We start from the raw sequence: 13,751 nt of genomic DNA, 5'->3' as shown, positions 1-13,751 counted from the left end.
TTCCTTCGAATAGTGCCAGCATATATTAAGTGTTCATTATCCTTATTTGAAATTCTTAAGAGTGTGGCTTTAATAAGCACTCATGGAGTAATCATAGACTTTAATCCAAAGCAGACATCCTCTTTACGGCTGACCCAGCCAGTATCCTCCCAACACCTTCTCGCAGACTCTGCTAAGTCACACCTAGGACAATGATGTTCACTACTTCACGTGGTTGTGCATTCCATTCCAATTTTAGTTTCCAAAAATTCTGCCTTAAACTGTGCCTGCCTATCATAGTTACTAGTTCTATTTCTTGCTCTAAGTCAATAAAAAGCAGATAGAAGAACATAAACTAGTTTAAAATAAATTTGCGTTGTTTGACACATTTATATTTATTAACATAAATTTTTATATCTTAGTCTTTAATTAATGTGTACATTAACAAAATTAAAAAAAATAAAGCCCGTATCACACTTCTGCTTGTCACCTCAGTATTTCAACACAGCGTGTTTAGCCATACAATGTCACCCTGGATTCACTAAGGTGGTTGGCCAGTCCTGCAATGATGATTGGATATTGATGTGTCAGGTCCGCAAGCACTAGGGATTTTATTTTAGAGACATGACAAAAAGTGAGGAATGTCAGCATGTTATAAAGGCAATGTCATTGTGGCATCCTGCTTAGGAGAGATGCTTTCTGAATCCCTGAGCACCAACCCTGTCACTATTCAGCCACCATCTACCTACCACCTTTTGACATGGAGAGTGAAAATAATCAGAGTCACTAAAACTTGTGCTTCTAGGATTTGCTGAAAGACAGCAAGTGAAGAAGCTATGCTCAGACTGAATCAGCATACAATTTGTGTGTATAGAAACTGCAAGATTGTTTTTCCCATTAGATTTGCTATGACTAAAACAAACATTCTTCAGAGGTTTCAAATAATAAAGAAACTCATATGGAATGAGAGGTTTAATCTTGGTAACCTTGTCTGTATTTCACCCCATCTTTGCGATCTTGATAATTCACTATCTTATTATTTTTTTATCATATGTTTTTAAATTTTCTTAAAAACAGAACTAGGTCTATTCAAGATAATCTCACTAGGTTGATGTTTATACATATCATGGTCTCCTAGGTCTTCATAGTCACAATTCTTTCAGGGTCGTTACCCATCTAACCGCACTCTCTGGTCCTGCTTTCCTCTCTCCTTCATCTCAGTCATCCTTGGCCTTCAGTGGTCATGTCTCATGGAGTTCTTCAATTTCTTCCATGTGGCTGGCACCTTATTATGTTAATGCATCCAACTGATTTCCTTAAGAACATTTATAACAAATGTGATTATTTTGTCAATGTCTGTTTTTTCTGCTAAACTTCAATCTTTGAAAGTTTGGGCTTCCTCTGTTGTTTTTACCTATTATATCTTCAGTGCCTATCATAGTGTGAGGTGTTTAAATGACTGTCTGCTTACATCTAGCTTCTGTTCTTCCATAGAAAGATTAATCACCGTGTTATATGAATCTATATGTTGTATATTATATGCAAAGTTCACATTTATTGAGCACTAACTGTTCCAGACTTGTGTTACTACATATTTAATATACTGCCCTTCACATCTAAGTAGTTTAGAAATTAAACTCTAGGGTCTGGATTTTAATCCTGTTTCTACCACTTGCAAGCTATGTATCTTTGGGCAAATTACTGTAACACCAAGTACATCAGCTTTCTCCTCTGGAAAACAAAGATAATACTAACTATATCAAATAATTATTACAAAACTTAAGTAATACACATAAATCACAATTTAATACTGATACACTCTGAGCATACAAATGTTAGATTTTTAATTTATTCATTAATAAGTATACCGTATAGTAACAGATCATGGGTATATAAGAATAGTGTTAGGCTTAATAACTTTATAATTAAATTAAATAAATTTATGTAAAAGTGTGCTGTGTTATGAAATAGAAATGCATACAAGAGACTTGGAGAACAACAAAAGGAAGAATTAAGGACCTCATCTTTCATGAAGATGTCTCAATTTTTTTTGCACTTTATATTCTCCTATATACAAGTAACTTTTTAAATTAAAATATGAATGTCTCCAGAAAAGTATGTAAGTGATAAGCAAGAAGCTCAGGGAATTTTAATGAAAGAATATCTGGTATGTAACTATTACCCACATCCAGAAATAGAACATTATTACCTCTCTTGAAGTGCTTCAAAGGTAAGTATGAAGGTGATTTCTATTACCTTAGATTAGATTTTACTTTTTTTGAACTCAAATATAATGTAACTGACCAGTATGAGCTCTTTTTTCCTCCTGGGTTTATTGTATTTAAAACTGCATTTGTGACTAATTAATACTAATCCATGTGACAATTGTTCATACATTCTCACTTCCGAATAGTGTTGCACTGTATATTTACTCTTCAATTTATTTTCCAGTCTATCATTGATGAACACTTGTATTGCTTCCAGGTTGGTTTATTATATGAATAGAGCTACTAATGAAATTCTTATGTTTGTCCACATAAAAGGACCGTATTTGCATGTACTTCTTTTTCACAGTCATAGTCACATTCAGATTTAGTTGACACAACCAAACTCTTCCAAAGTAGTTGTCCCAATTTATGTGTTTACCCATAGTGTTTGAGTTCTAAGTGCTCTAATTCTAGCCAGGAGTTGATATATTTCATATCACTCCTGACTCTTCCAGTTATAAAATATTTTCCAAGACTGCCTTGTGAAATATTTTATCTTTAACTTGAAAAAAATATTGTCATCTGCTTTTAGTTGTTTATAGCACAGATGTTAATTTCCCAGAACATAATCGTAACAAGGCCTATCATGACCTGTAAGGTTGCTGATTATTTTTTAAGATGCTTTTTAAAATCAATTCCTTCATATTTAAACATATTAATCAGTTACATTATGCTTTACTTTCAGATCAAAACAATTGTAATATCAAATAATTTGAAACACTGAGAGGAATATAATTTCTAAGCCCCCAGAAGTGATTTAGCGAAACCTGAAGTTAAAATGACAAGCACATCACTAAATGATAAAAACTATCTGCTAGACCTCTTGATATGCAAGTCATTCACCGAGATATCAAAACGTGGAAAATGTAATTCTCTTACCAACAGTTCTTGTTGAATTAATGCCCAGGTGAGTTCTTCGGAAATAGTGCAGTCGTATCTTAGCAAAAACAAGAAGCAGTAAAGCATCATAATTATTAGGATCCAATTTGCCACAGCAGCAGTCAAGTGCTTCAATTTTCCCCAGTGGTGATGGAAAGGAAAAAGTGGGGATAGAGAAATTTAAATTAAATTTATAGTGCAGTGCACATTTGGAATTCAGTATTGACAGCTCTAATTACACCTGCCTTGCCATCACAAGTTCATTAAATGAGAGTAAAAGATTAAAAACCACTCTACACATTTTTATATAAAATAGAAATATACCATTCTTTTCCTGCTGCTGGTCTCATCTATCTTCCTCTAATTTAATGTAATTGTGATGGAGATGTTTGAGTTTCTTGAGGGAGAGGATTTATTATTTCTTTAACACATGCAGACACACACAGATATGCAAACATGTAACTAGGAAGTCATGTTACATTTATATATTTTGAAATGTTAAATTCGTTTTATCTGTAATGTCTATTTAAATTTCCATGAACTCATTAGTTTATATATATATAAATATAAACATTAGCCTCATAGGACCTAAATATGTATAAATCATAAGTGATGATAAAAAATTAATTACACAAAAATCACATTTTGTCATTTGTTTTCCTCATGAGTGGAAGAAATTGATCACCACTTCTGCATATAAAACTTCAGACTCAAAGTTGTCACCTATCTTCTGGTAATGCTGTTAGTCCTCAATGTAGTGGGTTCTGCATCTGAAGATTCAACCAATTACAGAGCAAGAATATTTTTTTGAAAAAGGGCACACTGTTGTTGATGTTCACTATGTAGTTAGGCCTATAACAATCACCTCTGTACTGATTATGAGTGGACATTTTTTCTTGTCATTATCCCCTAAACAATACAGTATAACAACAATTTACATAGCATTTCCACTGTATTAAGTATTACAAGTAAACTAGAGGTGATTTTAAACTATTCAAGAGAATGTACGAGTCATATGTAAATACTATGGCATCTTATTTAAGACACGAGCGTCCACTGCTTTTGGTATCCTCTGGGGGGTTGGTTTTGGAGCTAATCCCCTGCAGACAGCTAGAGCCACCTATGTTTATCTGTTTACCAACAGATCACAGTAAAATTTCTGCCTCCATGAGGTATTCTGGAGAACTAATTTCAAAGCAGAAAGGCAGATACTACTTAGTTTGACCACAAATATGGTTTTAGAAACATTAGAAAAACATATTAGCCAACTTTTGGAGTAACAAAAAGAGCAAAGGACTTGTTTTCTCTTTAGCACTTACTGCATATCATTTGTCAGTCATAAAATAATGAAGGAACGTGTGAAATAGCACCATGCTTCCACAGAAGAGTTTAGCATTTTAAGTTAGAAAAAATAGTCAAAACTTTAATTAACATAGAAAATGTCTTGTCAAGTTTGGTGGTTTTATTCTTAAAGAAGAAAGAAAGTGTGTATGACAAATGTCTTTTTACCTCATGTAATGGACCCATTTAAACAATTTGGTATGCCAGGCACTCAGGGAAACTAACTCTTTCAGAGAAGTTTCATATGTGACTAATATAAAATACTTTATTGCTTCTTCAGTTTCCTCAAAATATAAATCCATTCCCCTCAATACTTAACATAGCATTACAAGGAATTGACTATTTTTGTAAGAACTCAAGAAATGTCCAAATTCTACTGTCTTAATATTTTTTTCTCTAAATTGAAACACAGTGAAGTAGTAAAACAATGTTGAGTACGGATGTTGAATAAATGGAAACAAGAAGCTAGATTTTTAAAAGGTGTTTTGCTAATACCCATGATAAGGATTCAGAAAATCTCTACAAACTTCTGTAATCTAAGAAACTTCTAGAAGAGTTTCTACAATGTCTTTGTATCTAATATGAATCATTATTTGTGGTGGCTAAAGATATAAAAACTTGCAAATGGCATTTACTTATGATAGTCATGATAACTGTTTGGTGACTACATAATACAGTTTAACTATAAAATTAGATCCATCAATATGGCAACATAGTATGTTACTAAAATCCTACATAGAGCATTATAAGATTGGGTCTCAGTATGGTTCATTAAATCGGTCAGGCTTCGGACTTTGATCTTTTGATTCTGCAACTTACAATAAATTGAAGATTTTATCTGCAACTGTTTGTACAATGTTTCCAAGCTCTAAGGCTTCTTGGAGTGCACTTAATAAATATCCAGACACACTGCAGAACTTTGTGCAATGCCATGTGATGTGTATAGAACTACAGCCTGCGATCTCTGCCCTTAGGAAGCTAAAAATCCACTTTCAGTACAATAAGTATTTATTATCCCTGCCAGACACAGTACTACATAGCAGATTTAAAGTAGTGAATACACAGATCCAGTCTCTGCCTCTAAGGACTTCTGAAAAAGGTAGATGATTAGTATTATGATAGACGAAGTACATAGAGCTTTGGGGATACATATTTCCCTTTTACACAAGACCTAAGTGGTGTAAAAGGTAGAAGAAAACTTCTAAAAGTTGTAACTTTTTGATGGAAATCTAAATACTGAATAGGTGTTAGCCATGCCAAGAGAAGTAAAAACCATTCGAGAAAGAAGTGAACAATGTAAACAAATACTAGATGGTAAGAAAGAGCATTGAACATTTGAGGAAGTAAAGTTAGCAGAAAGGTACACATAATCTAATGTGAAGAGAGACAAAAATGATGCTTTCAAAACTGAAATGAGCAAGAAAACTTGGCATGTAGCAGATACCAGTTTGGTCAGTAGAAGTCCAGATATCAGGGAAGAGTTATATCTATTTGCTTTCCCAGGGAAGGTGGCCATATCTGTGAAAGAGGCACAGCTTTTGATGATCCTAGAAAACCTGAATTAAAAAGACAGCAGGAAAGCATTTCAGAAGAGAAATATTAAACATAACACAGAGGGGTGAACTATACTGCTCACAAAAATTAGGGAATATTTTATCACTTCATATTCATTTTGAAATATTCGCTAATTTTTGGCCCTGGCCAGTTGTCTCAGCAGTAAAACATTGGCCCGGCATGTGGAAGTCCTGGGTTTGATTTCTGGTCAGGGCACACAGGAGAAGTGCCCATCTGCTTCTCCACCCTTCCCCCTCTCCTTTCTCTCTATCTCTCTTTTCCCCTCCTGCAGCCAAGGCTCCATTAGAGCAAGGTTGGCCTGAGTGCTGGGGCCCGCTACATGGCTTCTGCCTCAGGTGCTAGAATGACTCTGATTGCAGCGAAGCAATGCTCCAGATGGGCAGATCATCACCCCCTGGTGGGCATGCCCAGTGTACCTAGGTAGGGCGCATGTGGGAGTCTGTCTGCCTTCCTGGTTCTAACTTTGGAAAAAAATACAAAAAAAAAAAAAAAAAAAGAAAGAAAGAAAGAAAGATCCACTAATTTTTCTGAGCAGTATATTTTTATTTTTCAGTATTTTCTATATTATGAAATAATAAAAGAGTAATTTGCTTGACTTTTTAATAATATATCAGAAATTATATCAAATTACGAGTTGTAATTTCAGCTTTTTAAGAAAGTAGGATATTTGGCTCTGCTGGTTGGCTCAGTGGTAGAGCATCTGCCTGGCGTGTAGAAGTGTTGGGTTCAATTCCTGGTCAGGGCACATAGGAGAAGCGCCCATCTGCTTCTCCATCCTTCCTCTCTTTCTTCTCTCTCTCTTTCTTCCCCTCCCTCAGCCAACGCTCCATTGGAGCAAAGTTGGCCCAGGTGCCGAGGCTTGCTTCATGGCCTCCATCTCAGGTGCTAGAATGGCTCTGGCTGCAACAGAGCGACACTCTGGATGGGCTGAGCATCGCCCCTGATGGGCATACTGGGTCGATCCCGGTTAGGCGCGTGCGGGAGTCTGCGCCTGGTAACCGCTTCTTTCTGCCTCCCTGCTTCTCACTTAGGAAAAACACAAAAAAATAAAAAATGAAAATATTTAAAAAAAGAAAGTAAGATATTTGTGGATGTTATGGGGATGGGTTTGAATGAGCAAGCAACTTACCACAATTCTCTTAAATTTCCATGCTTATTTTCCTGATCTGTTCTAAGGATTGCCACATCACCTACCATTTCTTTTGTCTTTACATCAGACATCATTTATCACCAACCAGATGTTCTATATTCCAGAATAGTATGTTGTGTACTCTAGAGTAACATAAGCAATTATAATTGAGATTAATGTGTATTGGAGTAAAGGTGTTTATTTATTTTTGAGCATCTGCATATCATTTTTCTGGCTTTCTCTCTATTACTGATCAGGTACATAAAATATGTTCTTTGTGGAGAGCATGGAAAAACATCTAAAAATCTGAAAATGTGCGATGCAGTATTTCAATAGATTAAAATAACATTATTTTTAAAGAATGAGACATTTTTAATGTCTTTGGGGAAGTAGCAAAACTTTCAAATTCTAGCTCAAATTTCTTCTATATTGCCTTCAAATCTACATGTTAAAATATTACTTAAAGAAACAATGTATTGTTTGATTAATGTAAAATCAAAGATTTGTTCATTCTTTTCTGTGCCAGATTTTACCACTGTTATAAATAGCATCGCTTTGGATCACATTCTCATCACCACTTTTTAAGTGAGGAAGGTGGCATTCACAGATGAGAAAATGAGACAAGGCCATGGTGTTCAAAATGTATTAGAGGTGAGCCCAACACTAAATCTTTTGACTCTAAACACCATGCTCTTTTCTATATTACTATAAAATAGATACAAATTAAAAAAAATGTATTGAAAAATTCTTTAGCTAGGAGAATATTAACTATTAAATATAAATTAATGTATAACCTTATAAATTATGAGGATTATTTTGGATACAATTAACAGACATTAATGAGGGTTTTTAGCTGTTTATTTAAAAAAAAAACCTTTTTTTAATCTGCATTTCCAGAACCTTCAAACAAACACTGAGTCAGAGAAATCTTTCACTACTTCATGGAAGAAAGTCAGAAGAACACAGAAAAGTCAAATATTGTGGTAAGGTACCAAAGAATAGAAAAATTGATATTGATATTAATATTAATTTTAAGAGAAAAAGTCAAGTTTCTTGTCCTCTCCTTTCTGTAGGAAGTGATGGGAGAGAAATGTGAAAATTTCCTGGCTTGCAGAGATATACTGTGTATGAAACCACCTTTTACTAGAAAGATTAGAGGGCATTTTGTAATTTGGGCTTAGCATACAGAGAGATTTTGTAAATATGATTTCTATACTTGTGTGTGATTTAAACCAGCTCAGCATGGACGACAGCGCTGTGTTGTAAATAGATTTTGTGCTGGGTGTTGAGTGGAAGTGGAGAAGGAACTTGGATTCCCTCCCTTCCCTGAACCTGTGAGGAGGACGATGAACACCTAGCCAGGGGAGGGGCCGGCATATTAATAAATCTCCTTCTTTTAATCAAACTCCTTAAGGGAAGAAAGACCAAGGGCGCCCTTTCCTCTCCCTCTCTTTCTGTCTCTAATGGGCCGTTCACAAACGCTCTCCCCCGGTGCCATGTAGGCTCCCCTCCCTCTCTTGAAAACAACATTTTTCGCTATTGTGTTACCTTATAAGTTTTAATATGTAGAAATGCTTTTTATAAATCCTATAGACGAGTGTTATAAGCTTAATAATGATTATGTCATTTCCCCCTTCCTTTTCCTGCTGACCTGTGTGATCAAAGGTATATAACCTGCCCCAGGGCTGTATTCTGGATGGCACGATTTGGGTCAGCTATGCCTCGTGTTAGTCATATACAGCTGGCATATTAATAAATCTCCTCCTTTTAATAAAACTCCTTAAACATTCATTTGGACTTGGTGTTTCTACGCAAATCCGGCAAAATGGTACTTTACAACAATATCAACTTTTTTGTTTTTTAGATAGGTTTTTAGAAGTTTCAGGGCCTATTTAATGATTTTGAAAATAAAAGTAGTTTCTTGCACCACTGGGAAAGACCAACAGTTTGGCCTGCCATGCTCTCTCTGGAACTCGGGGCCCAGGTGGTTGGTCTCACTGCCCAGGAGGTGGAAGACAGATAAGGAATTTGCATAAGACAGCTGTGTAAAATGGAGCTGGATGAACCTTATTCGTGCACAGAGATATTCCTAGAAAAACCTGGCACACCATTTGCAAGGGGATAGAGAAAACTATCAGGGGATAGAGGTGATTTTAAAACACTCTTCAGAAGGGCATAAAGCAGCAAGCAGTTGTGCTTCCAGCCCTGGATCCAGCCCCCAAACAGATGGAGGGCTGACCACTTTGCTCCAAACAAGGCTGCAGATATTTTACAAGTACCTCCAATGAGAGCATATGAAATAGCAACTTTTTATACAATGTATAATTGAAAGCCAGTTAGAGTATCACATTCAGGTCTGTACTATGTCACCTTGAATGCTTCGAACTTCTGACAGCATCCTGGAGACTATTCAGAAAAAGCTTGGAATAAAGGTTGGCAAGACTAAACCTGACAGTCTTCAATGATACAGGGGTGAAATATTTGGGGACCTGTGTAAATGCACCAATGGTCCAAATAACAACTACAATTAGGATCTGATAAGTACAGATATTGAAGAAAGTATTGATGAGTTTAATGCTGGCAAAATTCCAAAACCTGAGCCAAGGAGTGACAAAAAATTCAACTTTGTATTTTCCCTATTTGCAAAGAGTCTAATATCTGATGGGTTTTTTAGTGCTTTTTGTTTTTGAGTCACTAATGAAAATTACTAGGAGAAATCTACTGATTACTTAAAATTACTCTTGTGAGCCAGCTGGGGGACTCACCTCTTTGACTAAACAACCGAGAGTATCTGGCTTTGGTCACCAAACAAGCCTTTAATTTATATAAATATATAACTGTAAATATGTCACTGGAGAAATAAAATATGTATCTCTTATCCACATATTTTTTTTTTCATTTTTCCGAAGCTGGAAACGGGGAGGCAGACAGACTCCCACATGCGCCCTACCGGGATCCACCCGGCATGCCCACCAGGGGGCGATGTTCTGCCCCTCTGGGGCATCACTCTGTTGTATCCAGAGCCATTCTAGCACCTGAGGCAGAGGCCACAGAGCCATCCCCAGCGCCCAGGCCATCTTTGCTCCAATGGAGCCTCGGCTGCGGGAGGGGAAGAGAGAGACAGAGAGGAAGGAGAGGGGGAGGGGTGGAGAAGCAGATGGGTGCTTCTCCTGTGTGCCCTGGCCGGGAATCGAACCCGGGACTCCTGCACGCCAGGCTGACGCTCTACCCCTGAGCCAACCGGCCAGGACCAATCCACATATTTTTTTAAGGTGAGAGGAGAGGAAATAGTGAGGCAGATTCCCTCATGCTCCCTGGCCAAGATCCACCTGGTAACCCCATCTGGGTCTGATGCTAAGTACCAAGCCATTTTTAGCACCTGAGGCTGATGTGCTCCAACAGAGCTATCCTCAGCACCTGGACCATGCTTGAAACAATCGAGTCACTGGCTGTGGCAGAAGAAGAGAGAAGAGGAGAGGGAAAGGATGAAGAAGCAGATGGTCGCTTCTCCTGTGTACCCTGACTGGGAATCAAACCAAGGATGTCCATACATGAGGCCAACACTCTATCCACTAAGCCATAGCCAGGGCCTAAATTTTTAATATTATTTGTTTATTTCAACCTGTGCACAGCTTAGTGGTAACCTAGAAACTCTCAGATCTGTAAGTACCATGTCAAAAATTCAGAGTTCCATTTTAAAGACTTCTGCTATCTATGGCTAACTCTGAAGACATTATTCCATATTCTAGTTAACAATAACAATTCCAAAATGTCTATGAACACACTGATTAAAATTTTCTTGCCAATTTCTGAGAGTTGGAGATGGTAGCTACATCCTAATCTACATGTTTACCTCCACTCACTCCCTCATTTCTTCTTCTGTTCTTAACTGTGCTGTTTTTTAAAAAGTGTATTTGAGAAGAAAATTACTTATTGCTGTTTAATCACAAAAATAAACCAAATAGCATACTACTGTACTGAGAATCAGAAAGGCACAAGAAGGCAGAAGGCAGGCATCTCACTCTTTCCTATGTTCTCATCTTTTCTCTACCAAGCTTGAAGTCTAGAGCCACATGACAGGACAGTTGAAGGTATGTGACCTCAAAGGAGTAATCAGTGATTGTTTTACTAAAGTTTTGTAAAACATTTGACTATGAAAATAACTGGACCACTTTGCCAGCAATTTTGGACTTGTTTCTGATCTATACTTCTTGTTTTATTTCAACTGCTTATTGAATCTTAATGAGCAAAGTGGACAATGGTAAGTCATTTTTCATATAATTGTCAGTGTACATCACAATTAAAATATTTTGGTGAGCCTGATCAGATGGTGGCGAAGTGGATAAATCATCAATGTGGGACACTGAGGACCCAAGTTCAAAACCCCAAAGTAGTCGACTTGAGTGCAGGCTCATCCACTCATCTAGTTTGAACATAGACTCACCAGCTTGAGCACAGGGTCACTGGCTTGAACATGGGATTATAGACATGACCCCATGGTCGCTGGCTTGTACCCAAAGGTTGCTGGCTTGAAGTACAAGGTCACTGGTTTGAGCTCAAGGTCACTGGCTTGATCCTGAAGGCTGCTGGCTTGAAACCCAAGGTTGCTTGCTCAGCTGGAGCCCCCCAGTCAAGGCACATATGAAAAAGCAATCAATGATCAACTAATGTGCCACAACTACTAGTTGAAGTTTCTCGTCTCTCTCCCTTCTTACAAAATAATAATAATAAATTAATTAATAAAATATTTTGGTGAGACTGATGGCAGTTGAGTAGTCTTCATCTATTCAGAGCTAAATATCCCTGTATCAGTTTTCACTATTGCATTTTTGGTAAAATCATTGCAGAATTTTGACTCCATCAGATTGTAGTTCTAGCAATGATATAGCTATACACATTTAAAATAAAGAATGTTTTCACATTCTTACCCTTTACAGGAATGCTAAAGCATCACCTTAAGATATATAGAATTACTTTCCATTTTTCTGGCACCTCTTTGAGGTGCAATGCTTTCAAAAGATTTTAAACTTAATGGAGTATTTCTTCAAAAGTTCATGACCACAAAGAAGAACTCATTCATCACTACTTATTGCATGCCATTCTCACAAAAGTAGTTTAGAGTAGACTTCAGATTTCAGAAGACACCTTCAGATTTCCCTAAAGTCTGAGAGCGAGGATAAAAAGTCAGCTGGGTCACCTCTCCCCTTGTACTGAAACAGCACTGCAGTTACAGCCGAGTGAGGGAGGACTGGAGCATCTTCTCCAGTGAAAACAAAATATATTTATAACCCAGTGGTTGCATTTACAAATGTATTCTGTAGCTGCAAAAAAACACCCCCAAAATCTGTCCAGTTTACAAGTTACTGCACATGTTTATTAAAATAACAGTATTTTATTTTTAAAATCTATTTTGATTTTTGTTCTGCTACACTTTTCCCCTAATAAACCAAGAAATATAACTTGAATACAACTAGAAATAAATTAATTCATTTGGCTAATTCATTTTTTTGTGCTGTTAGATCAATTGCTGTTTTCAGTGCTACAATATATTACAAGAGTTTATGTTGTGGAACTTGGCTATTACCAAATAGTATATTTCAAAGTAGTAATTAAAACTTTTTTAGATTAGACTTCAAATATTTTTGCATCAGCTAAAACTATTGGAATTTACACAACTGAGAAATGCAGGCATGCCTGATATTTTACTGATTTAACAAAAGAAAAAAATATTTTCAGAAGCTTAGCCCTCCTACCAAATTACTGAAAAGTTCTTCAGTGTAAAAAATGAACTCATCTCTAGTGTTTTGCCTGATAACACCAGGGGCACAATTTCTATTTTATGTCTTTTATCCAATGTAACTGCTCTTTTCATTCATAGGTTTTCCTTTAAAAACTTGTATATATATTTATATGCATGCACAGGCATTTGTGAATAGACCATAGTCTTCCTTTAACACAAATCCAGATACAATAAGTCTACTAATTAGTACCTTATGTTTTATATTAATATTTTATTAACCATTAAATATATAACATAGAAAGTATATAAAATATTAATAAAGGGATAATAAATTAAATAACATGAACTACCAGATAACTGCTGCAAAGTTGAATAAATATATTACCAACACACACAGTCCTTGCAAGTAAATAAGAAATAACCCTCTTCTTTCTGTTGATAACATAAATCTGAATTTTATGATAATCACTTCTTTATTTTCTCTTTTATTTTATCATCAATATATAATGATTCAATTCTATAGCTTAGTTTTGCTGATTTTCCAATTTTATTAGAAGTATTTTTGGGTCCCTAACATTTTTCAGGTACAACATTATATATTTCAGATTCAAGCATATTGTATATAGCTATAGTTCATTCAACTTCTTTGCGTGTAGTGTTTATATAACAGAACATAATTGATTTACCCATTTCATGGTTGTTAGAAATTTAAATGGTATTTAAGGTTGACATTTGCATATATTATATAATATACTGCTATAGATTACATTTTTAAATTTACATATCAGACAAGCTCATTTGCAGATACTTTCATGTTTGCTTGTGTCATATATAAGTACAA

General features: G+C 35.9%; 1 pseudogene; it reads left to right on the top strand.

Annotated features, from left to right (window-relative positions):
• Positions 1-9,127: 9,127 nt before the first annotated feature.
• LOC136404401 (NADH dehydrogenase [ubiquinone] flavoprotein 2, mitochondrial-like) lies at positions 9,128-9,990 on the top strand (annotated as a pseudogene).
• Positions 9,991-13,751: the final 3,761 nt, after the last annotated feature.

This window comes from Saccopteryx leptura, chromosome 4, assembly GCF_036850995.1.
Source record: "Saccopteryx leptura isolate mSacLep1 chromosome 4, mSacLep1_pri_phased_curated, whole genome shotgun sequence".
Taxonomy (NCBI): Eukaryota; Metazoa; Chordata; class Mammalia; order Chiroptera; family Emballonuridae; genus Saccopteryx; species Saccopteryx leptura.
The sequence above is the reverse complement of the archived record's forward strand: the minus strand, read 5'-3'. Positions and strand labels throughout refer to the sequence as shown.